Source organism: Myxocyprinus asiaticus, chromosome 44 (assembly GCF_019703515.2).
Source record: "Myxocyprinus asiaticus isolate MX2 ecotype Aquarium Trade chromosome 44, UBuf_Myxa_2, whole genome shotgun sequence".
Lineage (NCBI taxonomy): Eukaryota > Metazoa > Chordata > Actinopteri > Cypriniformes > Catostomidae > Myxocyprinus > Myxocyprinus asiaticus.
Genome location: NC_059387.1, coordinates 3189923 through 3202365, shown reverse-complemented (window position 1 = coordinate 3202365; position 12443 = coordinate 3189923). Strand labels below are relative to the sequence as shown.

Sequence of the window (12443 nt, the reverse complement as noted above, 5' to 3'; positions counted from 1 at the left end):
CCGTCCACTGAGCAGACAATATAATTATCAATTCTAGGAAGATTACTTTCCTGGCCAAGGAACGATAGCCTTCCTACTTATACAGTGCTAGCAGTAGTTTAGCATGTAGCAAGGAGCAACATTCAGTGACTTTGAATTGTGAGCGGAACACAGAGACAATCAATTGTGAATATAAGGGATTTAATAAATGAAACTATAACTAACATACAAACAAACTAAGCAAAACATACATATATAGAATGAAGGAAAGTAAGGAAAGGAGAGAGAGAGCAAAGAAGGGCAGTATTTCACATCAATTAACCACAACCTAAATGAGAATCATCAGAGGCACAATTCACCTTAAAAGGGGTTCAAACTTAAACATGCATCTAATCAGTTGTAAATGGTTACTTGCATTGGTTTGTTGCTGAATAAGAGTCTTGATGCGGTAGACGAGGTTCTCGACGATTTCTTTAGGAGTGAGTTGAAGAAGTCCACAGCAAATCCACAAAGTTACTTGAAGGTAAACACTGCCAGAAGGTTAAACTCAAGAGGAGAGTTTTGGAGTGTGTTGGTCTCAAGAAGAAGAGTTTTGAGCGAATGATTAGTCTGCGTTCTGGAGTTTTACTAGTTCATTGCCGCACCCATTTTGTGGGTGGAGTGGCCAATCAGAGGCATGCATTTTGAGCGGGAGAGACATCCTTTGTCTCCGTTTATGGCCCAGTCGCATTTTATTGCTGATCTGGACCGCTAGTGCAGCTTTTAATTCAAAACATAGTAAGAATTGTTCGATGCATTTCACGATCACATGGTGTACATTATTGTGTGAGAAATAAAGAGAAGATCATTTTGATACCAAGAAGGTAACCTCCAGACGATATTAAAGCAGAGATACACTCATACACTTGAATATAGGCATTTAACCTCTAACTAATACAAGTAAAGGGTTTTAACTAAGTTAATATAATAGGGGAATATACATACAACACATGCATATAGCAGATACATTTATAACTGCTTACTATGGCCTAAATAGAGAAAATGTCTTTAGGTGTGTGTGTGACGTGTATTGGAATTACTGGAGACAGACAACTGCTCTGGTGCCTGGCACGGGGGTCACCCCCCCCTTTCTGTGGAATGTGTTTGAAGCTTGATGGAGACACTCCAGAGGCGACCTGTTTTAGCATCCTTTTGATAGTAATAAAGACCATCTGCAATTTAGCACCCATATAAATGTAACTGCGGAGGCCAGGTCAGTAATTTATATGCAAATGTCAAAAGGCTAAAAGGGTTTTTTTTAAACAGTGTAATTAGCCATCACTGATCTTACACAGACGTTACAATCCCCCTTTTGGCTGAAGATGCTCTGAATTGAGACATCATCAGACAACAGTGGATCATGATGGTTAAATGGCAGGTGGGTGGTGAAGGCCGAATGGCAGGTGGATCCTGATGGTTAGATGGCAGGTGGATCATGAAGGTTAGATGGCAGGTGGTTTCTAATTTTCCTCAGCCTTCGGATTCTCAGCTGTGGTGTTAACCATGGTCAGGTTCAGCATTGTCTCTGCCTGGGTCCCTCTTTTTTGATGGTTCCGTTTGAAGGTTCGAGGAAAGGCAGCTGTGCACCTGTTCATGGACCTCTGCACCCCGCTGACTCTGTTAAACAGGACAAAGGCAAGGCCGAGTGTCAGGGTGTACCCAATTGCGGTGGCGAGGCAAAGTGCAGTGTCAGCGGCGGTCCAGGATCGGGCAACGGGAAAGTTGATCTGGACAGGCAGCCGAGACAGTGCTTGGATGGCTGTGTCGATTGGGGTGATGTCAATCATTTGGGATCCCCCTTTCTCAATACTCCGTTCCATTTCAGGTTCCAGGGTGAGGCTGTGATCCTTGAAGAAGTCTGGAATTTCTACCTCAGATTGGTACTCGTCACTTGGAAGGTGGTACAGCGCCAGGTCCCCGAGGTGGAGGATGGCACCTTTGGGTACTTGAATCCACATGCTCTGGTTGGGCAGGCTGATACGGGTGGCAGTGTCGTGCTGGTCATAGGTCAGTGTAGCGGCACGGATAGGCGTGTTGACAAGCCACTGATTTCCCACAATCTCTGCTTGCGTTTCTGTGACTTGTGCACGAGGCTTGGCCTCAGCGGGGCAGAGAGTCTCTCTTTGCATGGGTTGTAACCCGCAGATTCCTTCAGTGTTGTCTCGGAGGAAGGGCTTGCTGGGGCAGAGATAGTGGATGTCTTTGGTCAGGGTACACATGTGCAGGTTTGGGGCCAGATATAACTGTGGGTTACTGTCGTGGTAGGCCACCACATCTGGGGTGTGTATCTTGATGTGAGTGTTCCCTTGCCAAAATCCAACATTGACAATGTCTTTGAGTCTGTAAATGTTGTCAGACTCAATGACGGGTAGATTCAGAAGAAACGCCATCTCGCTGTGCTCGGGGTCGACATGTAGCAGGATGGAGCCCCCCAGGGAGTAGGCGAGGTGGGCTTGGAGAGAGTTAGGTGGATGAGCAGTAGCCGAGGATAACACCGTTTGCTCAGGGGCACCAGGTATGGGGGGATTCTACCCATGGCCAAGCTGTCAATGAAGGAGCTCACCTCACGGAGCATGTCAGACATTAGTGTGGTGACCAGCTGAGTTTGGGCAACATCATTCTGTATAACAGAGAATAACTGTTTCACAGAGTTCATAGTTTGGTTCAGCAGGACACTGTGAGTGTTCAGAACCACCAAGGTGCCTTTTAATGATTTGCCTATAGTCTGCAGGGTTTTGGCCTGTAGTGTGAGTTGTTCTCTAAGCTGTGGAATCTCAGTCTGAATCTCCCTTACATGTTGCCTCAGGGTAGATGGGCTCACGGAGTTGACGCTGGTGACTCCCAGGTTGAACAGGGTTCCAACAAGCAGCGCCGAGCAAGGCCCCCAGGAATCGTTTGTTACGCCGGTGATGTCTGGTTAGCTCTGCTTGGGTGACAGTCATTTTCTGCAACTGGGTGAGCATGTGTTTGATATCAGCTTCTGCGTGAGCGAGGGTATTTTCCATCCATCAGGCACCTGCCCAACTGTAGTGTGCAGCTGCCTGGGGATGATGTGTCCTGTAGACGTTTCGGGGATCAAGCCGGACATACACCTTTTGGGGGCGAGTCTTGCAGTTGGTGATGAGAAGTCCAGGTTGGTCACGCAGTACAATGCCTGATGCTGGACCTGGTGATGCGATATCAGGCTGCGGCTGTCCTCTGGTTAGCTGGAGGCATAGGATGGAGAGCCACAGCAACATCCTGGTTCAGAGAAGGAGAAAGGCAGTGGATCAGTGAGGAAAGTTCTTGTCTGTTCAGGACAGTCTTTGTTTGAGCACTATAGCAAGGCCTAGTTAGTCCCTGCCAGCAGCCACATGTCTCTTGATCTGGTTACGATGGACCCATTTGAAAACTGGTTCTTTCTGTCCCCGGCTCAGCTTGATCCGGTATGCGACAGGAGAGAGTTTGTCCACAATTTCATGCGGTCCCGTCCAGTGTGGCAGAAATTTCTTTGATAGCCGATGAGAGGTTGTCTGAGGCGGCTGTGTGTAGCGGTAGCACCAGACTTTGTCACCCACATCCAGTTCTTGGTGTGACGCCTTCCGGTCGTAGTATGCTTTCTGGCCTTCCGCACTCTTTTGGAGTTGTTGCTGGGCAAAAGCAAATGTGGTTCTCAAATGCCGGTGTAGTTCCTCAAGGTATTGGTGAGTGGTGTAGGCGGTGACAAGGTTGGAGTCTCCTGGCTGGTACAGCAGGTGCAAGGGCAACGTCATTCGACGGCCGGTAAATAATTCGAAGGGAGGCACACCTGTTGACTCATGTGGAGTAGCTCTGATGGCCATAAGCACCAGGGGAAGTTTCACATCCCAGTCCTTCTGGTTAGCAGACACGTATTTTCTTAGCATGCTGACCACAGTCCGATTCGATCGTTCCACTTGACCCGAAGAGATTGGATGGTGACTTATGTGCAATTGTGCTTGGATTCCCAGAAGTTTCCAAATCTGCTGCATGATCTCCGCTGTGAAGTGGGTGCCCCTGTCTGAGTTGACTCTCAGCGGCAGACCGAACCTGGAGAATATGTGATTCATCAGGAGGTATGCTGTAGTTTGTGCAGCGTTATTGGGTGCGGGGAGGCATTCTACCCACTTTGTGAACTGGCATACGACTGTGAGGAAATACTTGTTGCCTCTTGTTGACCTGGGCAGGGGTCCGACCCAGTCAATTTGGAGGTCTGACCAAGGAAATGTGACTCCTCTGCGCTGCAGCGGGGCTCTGTGGTTTGGGTTTGCTGGTTGGAATTGACAGCAAACAAGGCATCCTTTCACATACTCTGCCACATCCTGCTGCATGCTTGGCCAGTATGCCACTTGTTTTAGTGTCTCGTAAGTGGCTCTTGTGCCGTGGTGTCCCGCACATGGTGCGTCGTGGGCATACATCAGCCACACCCCCCTTTGGCACTGTGGCACCACAAGCCTTGGCGCAGTGAGGTCATCAGGGACATACCATAGAATGCTGTCCATCACATGCAGCATGGGTTTTACGTTGAGTAGTGCTTTGAGGGTCGGAGCATCAGCAAGCTGAGCAGGTGTAATAGGGTGGATGGAGGGGTCAGAGAGGTGGTGAAGAATAGTCTGTATGGAGGAGTCAGAGGCTTGCATGTCAGCAATGTCATTAGTGGAGATTTGAGGAGCCAGCGTAAGCGGCTGTGAGGTTGGCATTGTGGCAGGTTGAGTATGTTTGCTGCGGGTTATGGCTGCCACGTTAAGGGTGGGTGGTTGGGTTGGTGGAGACCATACCTCGCCGTGTAATGCACCTGCTTTGGCTAGGGCATCCGTTTGGTCGTTGAGGTCCTTGTCTGGACCAGGTTGCTTTGAGTGTCCTTTCACTTTCTTCCAGTAGACAAGCATATCATGCTCACTTGTGATGTCGTCACATGCCTGGAACAGGTGTTGGTGTTTAACTGGTTTGTTGTTTGCTGTCTTGAAACCATTTTGCTTCCAGCCTGGAAGATGACATGTGAAGCCAAGTCTGGCGTAGTTGGAGTCTGTGCAGATTAGCAGTTCTCTGCTGTTATGAGATGATGCTATTTACAGGCTTATGAGAATAGCTGCTATCTCAGCATATTGTGATGATTGTGGGCCCAGTTTGAAGTGTTGTGGTGGGCATGGATGATCATTTAGCCAGAGAACACCTGCACCTGCATTTAGGATGCCCTCGTTGTTGTAAGAACATCCATCGACATAGGCTGTGGGCATGCCTTGGCAGACATTCTCGTCAAAATACCTGTGGCAAGTCGGTGGCAGTAGTTGGGGCCTTTCTGCTTCTACGATCTCAGTCTGTGTGTTGGAGCAGTTTTGACAGGCTGCCAGGCCGTTACCCAGCGCCGACTTGTGATTTTGAGCATATCGTGCTTCCACGTTGCGCCCCTGGAGGGCCATTAGCCATGTGGCAATGCGTGCGTTTGTGACCACACCATCGCGGATACGCTGGCTGTTAAGAAATGTGACAGGTTGATGACAGGTCTCGATGATCACTTTCTGTGCTCTGATGTAGTTGGAGAATCTTTGGATGGCCCATACAGTACAGAGCAGGGCTTTTTCACAGTCTGAGTATTTGCACTCTGGGGGAAGAAGAGTCTTACTGGCATATGCGACCACCCTTTTGTCTTGGTCGTGCCGTTGGTATAGACCAGCGCTGAGGCAGTGGCTGGAGAATCCAGCGTCCAAGTAGAACTCCTTCTGTGGATCCGGGTATGCCAGACCTGGAGCAATGCACAGATGTCGTTTCAGTTCATTCATGGCCTTTTGCTGATCGTCTGTCCAGACGAAGGGGCAGTCCTTTTTCAGAAGGGCAGTGAGAGGACGTGCGATGTCCGAATAGTTTTCAATGAATTGCCGTGAATAGTTGCACACACCTAGAAAACTTCGGAGTTCTGAGACATTGGCAGGTGGCTTGATGTTCTGAATGGCCTGGATGCGGCTGGTTTGGGGCTCAATACCCCGTGGTCCGATAAGCAGGCCCACGTAGTTGACCTTGATTTTGCACCATTGTCCTTTGTGGAGGGCAGTCTTGGCGCCAGCGGCGGTCAGCTGGTGCAGGACATGGTCAATTTCTTTCAGGTGATCAGCCACCGTCACACTTTTCATGAGGACATCATCAACATAGATTAAGTTCCCTCTTACTCTGGCATCTGGGCATGCTTTGTTGAGGAAGATGTTAAATTCGGCGGGTGAGTTGGCATAGCCGAATGGACACCTGGTGAAAGTGTACTACCGATTGCAAAAGGTGAAAGCCAGCTTGTGTTGGTCATCTGGATGCACTGGTATAGTCCAAAATCCTGAGGCCACATCAAGAGTGGAGAAGATTGTGGCTCCTCTGATCCTTGGTATTTCTTGGTCCAGCTGTGTCATGGGCCACCGTGATAATGGCACCTGTTGATTCAGTTTCCTATAGTCAATCGTTGGTCGCCACTTTCCGTTTGGTTTAAGGACAGGCCAGATGGGGGCAGAATAGGTGCTGACACGGACGGATGACATCTTTCTCAAGCATAGAGTTGATGATCTCCTGTACAGGTTCGTACGATTCTAGGGGGATCTTGTATTGCTTGACAAAAGTGGGTGGAGCTCTTGGGTGCGTTGGGATCCGCACAACATGAAGGTTAGTGAGACCACAGTCTAAAGAGTCTTTGGCAAATGCCTCTTTGTATTTGTACAGGACTTGGTGGAGTTTGTGGCGGTCTGCATCCTCCTGTATGGCATCAGCATCTTTCAGAATTTGCTGGACTTGTGTCTCAAAACCTGGGTATGGCTCTTTTGTCATTAATTCCTCTGTCTTGTGTGCAGTCAGAGGTGCAGCAACACTGTCAGTCTCGCTGGTGGCGTGGTTAGAGACTGTATACACGGCAAGATGTTGGTCTTCTGTTAGCTCTGTTCTACACACCTGCTCCTTGACCACTGGCATGACTGAAGTTACGGTGATGATCTTGAAGGGTGCTGTTGACACTGTGTGGCCTGAGCTTCCTTCTGGAATCACTGAATCTGGGATGGGTCCAATTACTGGTAAAATCAGTTCAAAGTCATGGAAGTCATAACTCACTAGCCAACCCAGCCGGTAGGCCTTAGGCACTCTGACATCCGTTGCTGTGCAGTTGTTGAACAAGACGTACACTGCCCGGGATGTCACTTCAACGAGGGGTGTGGCTTCCAGAGTGAGGCCCAGTTCCCCACACTCGGGTGAAGGCTGGAAGAAGCCCAATGTGTGGCTGAAGGTTTGACCACGTCACAGGTTGAGTCGAACAGCGACCCCTTTAGTGTATGCTGGTACTACAATCTCTTGTTCGTTGATAAGCGTGCAGGCCTCAGGGATGGTTTGGCCTGACAGGAGCTTCTAAAGGTTGACAGGAACAGTGGGGGACTGTGAGGTCATAGGAGCCCATATCACTTCATTGATCATGTCCACATGAGCCCTGAGACGAATCAAAATGTCCGCTCTGATGTAAACATCACGTGGTAGGTCTGGAAGGACCAGGAAATAATGGGTTAAGCATCTGTCATTCCACTTCAAGTTCAGGGCACAGATGCCCTTGGCAGTCACCATGGTCGACGGGCAGGAATTCAAAGGGAATCGTGTGCACTTGTTAGCAAAAGGAGTGTCCGTTGTGTGCTGTTTGAGCGCATTGAACAGTGAGAGGCTGATGGCTGAATTGTCTGCCCACAGTGCTAGTATGGGGTCTGTTGTTGTGATATCGTTCAGCTGTAGACCCCCCATGACCTGGGGGCCATATGAGTCAGAGTCTTTGGCTAGCTGGAAAGCACATAGCAGTGACCTTGAACCTTGCTTTTGGGTCGAGACGTTCCCGCGGCTGGCGTTGAGATTTTCTGTGACCTTTGTGACCTGGCAGTTTGTCTGGGGTGAACTTGGAGACTGAGGAGGCAGAGGTTCTCGCACTTGAGCCCAAATTTTCAGCTGTTTAAAGTCTAACAGGGGTTCAAAACGGTCTAACAGGTCTTTGCCAATGAGGAGAGGAAATGTATCCAATTTGGAGATGTACACAGGGTGCACTAAGCTCATAGGGCCGATGGTCAGGTGAATTGGAGCTACCTGTTCAAGTTGGACATCATTTTGGCTGTAGGATTGCACATTCAGCACACCACATTGATATTTAAGAGTTCGATTCTGTCTATTGGCTTCAATCTGAAGTCTGTCAAAAAGTTGGCTTGACATTAGAGTGAGGTCAGCTCCGGTGTCCACGAGGGCGTCCAGTTTCACCTCATTTTCCAATGTGATGGCCAGGTATAGTTTTTTGGCCACCCCCCTTTCGATCAGGTTCCCCAGGAGTTTTGGCACTGGGGCTTGTGTGGTGACTGGCAAGCAGTCAGAGCTGGTTTCATGTGGCTCGTCAGGGAGGCAGACCACCAAAACCGCGCTTTCGGGTACTTTGGGGTTTGTGTTGGAGATGTGGTGCTGGATGTTGGCTGGCTCTGGTGGTTCAACAGTCAGCTGAGATGGTTGTGTGATGTCATCACTTGGTGGTGGTATATGTGGTTCTGTGGTTGACAGTGGATTAGCAGGGGTCTGGTTGGGAGGTTCATTTTGAGAGGACTCCGAGTGGTCGTTGGGGTCAGATCTCATGCTCAGTCATAACTGATCTGACTCATCCTTCTTGTCTCTCTTGCGGGACTTTTCCTGGAGGAGCTCCTTTAAAAGTCTCATGATCTCTGCTGATTCAGACGTAGCTTCCCGGTTCTGTTCGGCTGACGGTTTATATTTGGGCTTGTCCAGGGCGTGTTGAGAGGGGTTCTGCTGCTGGCAGTCTGAGCTCGATGCTTGTGTCGGTGAGTGTCGGTACCCCTTGGACTGTCTCTTAGCTTCCCAGGTGGCTTCACCCTTTCGGTTGAGAGGTGGTTGTGTTCTCTCGGGGTGCCCAGTCTGATGCTTTGGATGGGCACCACCATGGCCACGCTGCCCTCTGCTGGCTGGGAAGGATCTTGACATTGTGTTGACAGGTTTGTCACTGTGGCTTGGCTTGGCGCCCTCTAGGGCAAGTTCTGAACTCTGATTAGTGACAGGATAGATTGTGGGGGGTTTTCCCATCTTTTCAGTAGCAGTTTTTTGTTTGGCATAGGCCTTATGGCTTAAGTCTCGCAGCTGTTGGGTGGACATAGTCCGTGGGCAAGCCAGAACCCCCAAATGGTGACTCACTGTTGGGTGCAGGTTCCGGAGGAACAGAGTTTTGAAATTGAATTCTTCTTCCATTCCTGGCTCATTCCATGCTCCGAAGTATGCTTGTCTGAGCCTGTTGTAGAAAGACTGCGTGGTTTCCTGTCAGCCCTGTTTAAGGTACATGGCCGTAATCAGCCCTTGCTCTGATTCTGGGTCAGAGAATTCTTTAATCAAAGCCTGCTGCAGTTGCTGGTAATCCACTTTGACTGTTTCTGGCTGTCGGTCTAGAAAGCTCCGGACTTCACGGCTGGCGGTGATTCTGAGCAGGTAGAGTCTGTCTCGTGTGGTAACATTGGCAACAGTTTGCAAGTGAAAATCAATGTCTTTTAAATAGTCGTGCACATCGTGGCCTCCTGCAGGGCTTGGAGTGAAAGTGGGAATGTTTCTAGCCAGCTTATCCAATTCTTTAGGTGACACACCGTGACTGGAAGACAGCCTTTGGAAAGGCTCCCACCCCCTTTCTGCTGCTGGGGGTTCTGGGATGCTGGCAGGTGATGTCTTGAGCAGTGGGCTCTCTTGTCTAGGAGGTATCAGTCTACTGGTTAGGGGAAATTCTGTGGTGTGCATTTCCCTTTCAGAGTCACTTTGCAGTCTATATGAATGTTTAAGCTCTCGGTGAACTGTGTCAAGTTCTTCTTTCAAATAGTCTCTTTGTTGGGCCAGGGCACTGACTTCAGCCCGGGCACTTTGCAGGTGGCCCTCACAGGCCTTGGCCCTGGCTTCTCTTTCTTTAAGTTCAGTCTCTGCTCTCCTCAGGAGAGCCTCAGCTTGCTGGAGTTTTTTACTCAGCTCCTCTCTGGTGTCCTTTTCCTGCTGCTCTCGTCGTGCTGTATCTACACGGAGATCAGTCAGGGCGTTCTGGAGTCTCTCTACTTCCTCCTGCAGCTCTGGGTCCTTTTCGTCCGCTGTCCTGTGCTCGTGCTGAGTCTCCGAGGTTAGCTGGTCCAGTTGACTCTGAGCGTGCATCCAGTTTCTCTGAGCTTCCTCAGCCTGGAGCTTCAGCGCTGCTGCTTCCTGTTCCCGGCGGGAGATGCTTGCTTCACTCAGCTTTGCCTGGCTGAGGAGGTTATGGGCCAGTGACCCGACAATCTTGGCCAGCTCTTTGTGGCTGTAGTCCTGTGTCGGATCGTGGGCCATCAAGGTGCTCAGGTTGTCGTCAAGCTGTTCCCAGCTCATGTTCTGCAGGTCCCCGGCGGCTTCAGGAATAAGGGTGCTAGTCAGGGCACTCAGCCAGGTCTCTAGTCGATCCCAGTGGGCATCAGGGCTGGATGATCGAGACATGTTGGCTCACTGGTGAAGAGAGAGAGGGAGGGCAGCACACAGGCCAATGCAAGTCCTTATAGCGTTAGCGGGCTACAATTATAGTAATTTCTATGTTCTATGCTCGGTCTGTTTGATGGATACAAACAGTTAACGGAGGGTAGACTTGGCACCTGTTATCTCAGCCGTGAATGGCAAGGTGAGTCTAATTGTTGTGGGGCACCGGAAAGGATCTAACAAAAGATTGTTGACGGCGTGATCATCTAAAGACTTTGGCAGCTTGGGTAGTCAATCTATTACTCGGCTTTCTCTGATGATTCTCAAAGGTTCGGTCTCTTAAAAGGTTGAGGAGAAACCTGATTTTGGGGTTTCGCTAGTTGGAAGGGTCAGTATTCTATGGGTTAGGCTTAGTGATGTATCGAGGTGATCCAGTCGGGATCCCGTGGCAGCTCACTGTGATCTGCAGTGGAGGCAACCGTCGGTTCACCAACTAAGCACTAGAGGGAGTGTTACCTATAGGTGCACACAAATGGCTAGAATACAGAGATTAATTTTACATTTAAATTCAAACACTGTTTGAACTAAATTTAAAAAGTGGGTGGCTAAGGCAAGAGAGAAAGAGGCCTGAATAATACAGAATGATAATAATAAAAAAATAAATAAAAAATTTAAAAATAAAAGGAGAAGAATAAAAGTTATGATAATAAAATAAATTAAAACAAACCAAGGAAGAATTGGAATAAGTTTTTCAAATGCAATGACAGGGCTTAACCAAGGAAAACCAACCTACTGAGAATGGCCACAAGGTGGCGTGGGTGAGCCACCCAAGGTTCAGAGGAAAAGAGGGTAGAGGTGAAATTTGAGAAGTGCTAGACACTTAACTAAACTGCCCTCTAGTGTTAATCAAAGGTACTGTGATTAAATCTGAGCAAGTCTAGTGTGATTGCTCTCGCTCTAGCGGCTGATTTACTGCAACGATCACAAGTACAATGCAATTTGATCCGAACCGAATTTTAGTTTGTGCAAATTAACTGCACAAAGGTGTGTGGCAGGGTTTCTTCGCTGCCTGTTACACAATAACAATTATACACAACAGGGTTTCTTCGCTGTTGTTACACAAATTATCACTTGATCAAGGTTTTTAAAACTCTCATTTACATACCAATTAGATATGATTAGATTTGAATTAGGCACCCATTCGTACGTTAATGGTTAACGCAAGAGTAACGATCATCTAGTTGAATGAAATTTGCAACACAAATAACTTCAGTCTAGCGATACAATCACCTAAGGCCTTTAAAAGATGATAAGAGGAGCATCGCTCAAATCCATCTTTAATCGCAATGAAGGAAGTTTTCTTCGTTCCAACAGGCGATTTTGATAATATTAAAATGTACTGCAAAGAGGTTTCTTCGTCTTTACAGAACGATTTTACTATTATGAACTGCAGTTTACTTTTACAATTACAATTAACAGTGTCTAAATGTTAGACAAATAGAGGCCGTTAAAAATACAGTACTGGAGGTGGCTTTAACCATTCAATCAAAAGAGTGAGTCCGCGTTGCGGCTTGTCTCACTCTGAGCGCACATAATACAAAAACACAAATAAATTGATACTGAGTTCTCACACACAAAGTTTGAATGTGCCCGCATTCTCCACCATTAATATATGTAGCAAATTAGCTTAAAAAGGGAATTATTTATAATTAATTATAACTGGTTATAATTAATAATAAATATTTAGATTAGATCTTAGAATTAACTGTAGCAGAATCGATATTACAATTACTTGATCTGTCCGTCCACCGAGCAGACAATATAATTATTTATCAATTCTAGGAAGATTACTTTCCTGGCCAAGGAACGATAGCCTTCCTACTTATACAGTGCTAGCAGTAGTTTAGCATGTAGCAAGGAGCAACATTCAGTGACTTTGAATTGTGAGCGGAACACAGAGACAATCA

General features: G+C 48.0%; 1 pseudogene; it reads right to left on the bottom strand.

Annotated features, from left to right (window-relative positions):
- Window positions 1–8634: 8634 nt before the first annotated feature.
- LOC127434208 (uncharacterized) lies at window positions 8635–10500 on the bottom strand (annotated as a pseudogene).
- Between the last annotated feature and the right edge of the window lie 1943 nt (window positions 10501–12443).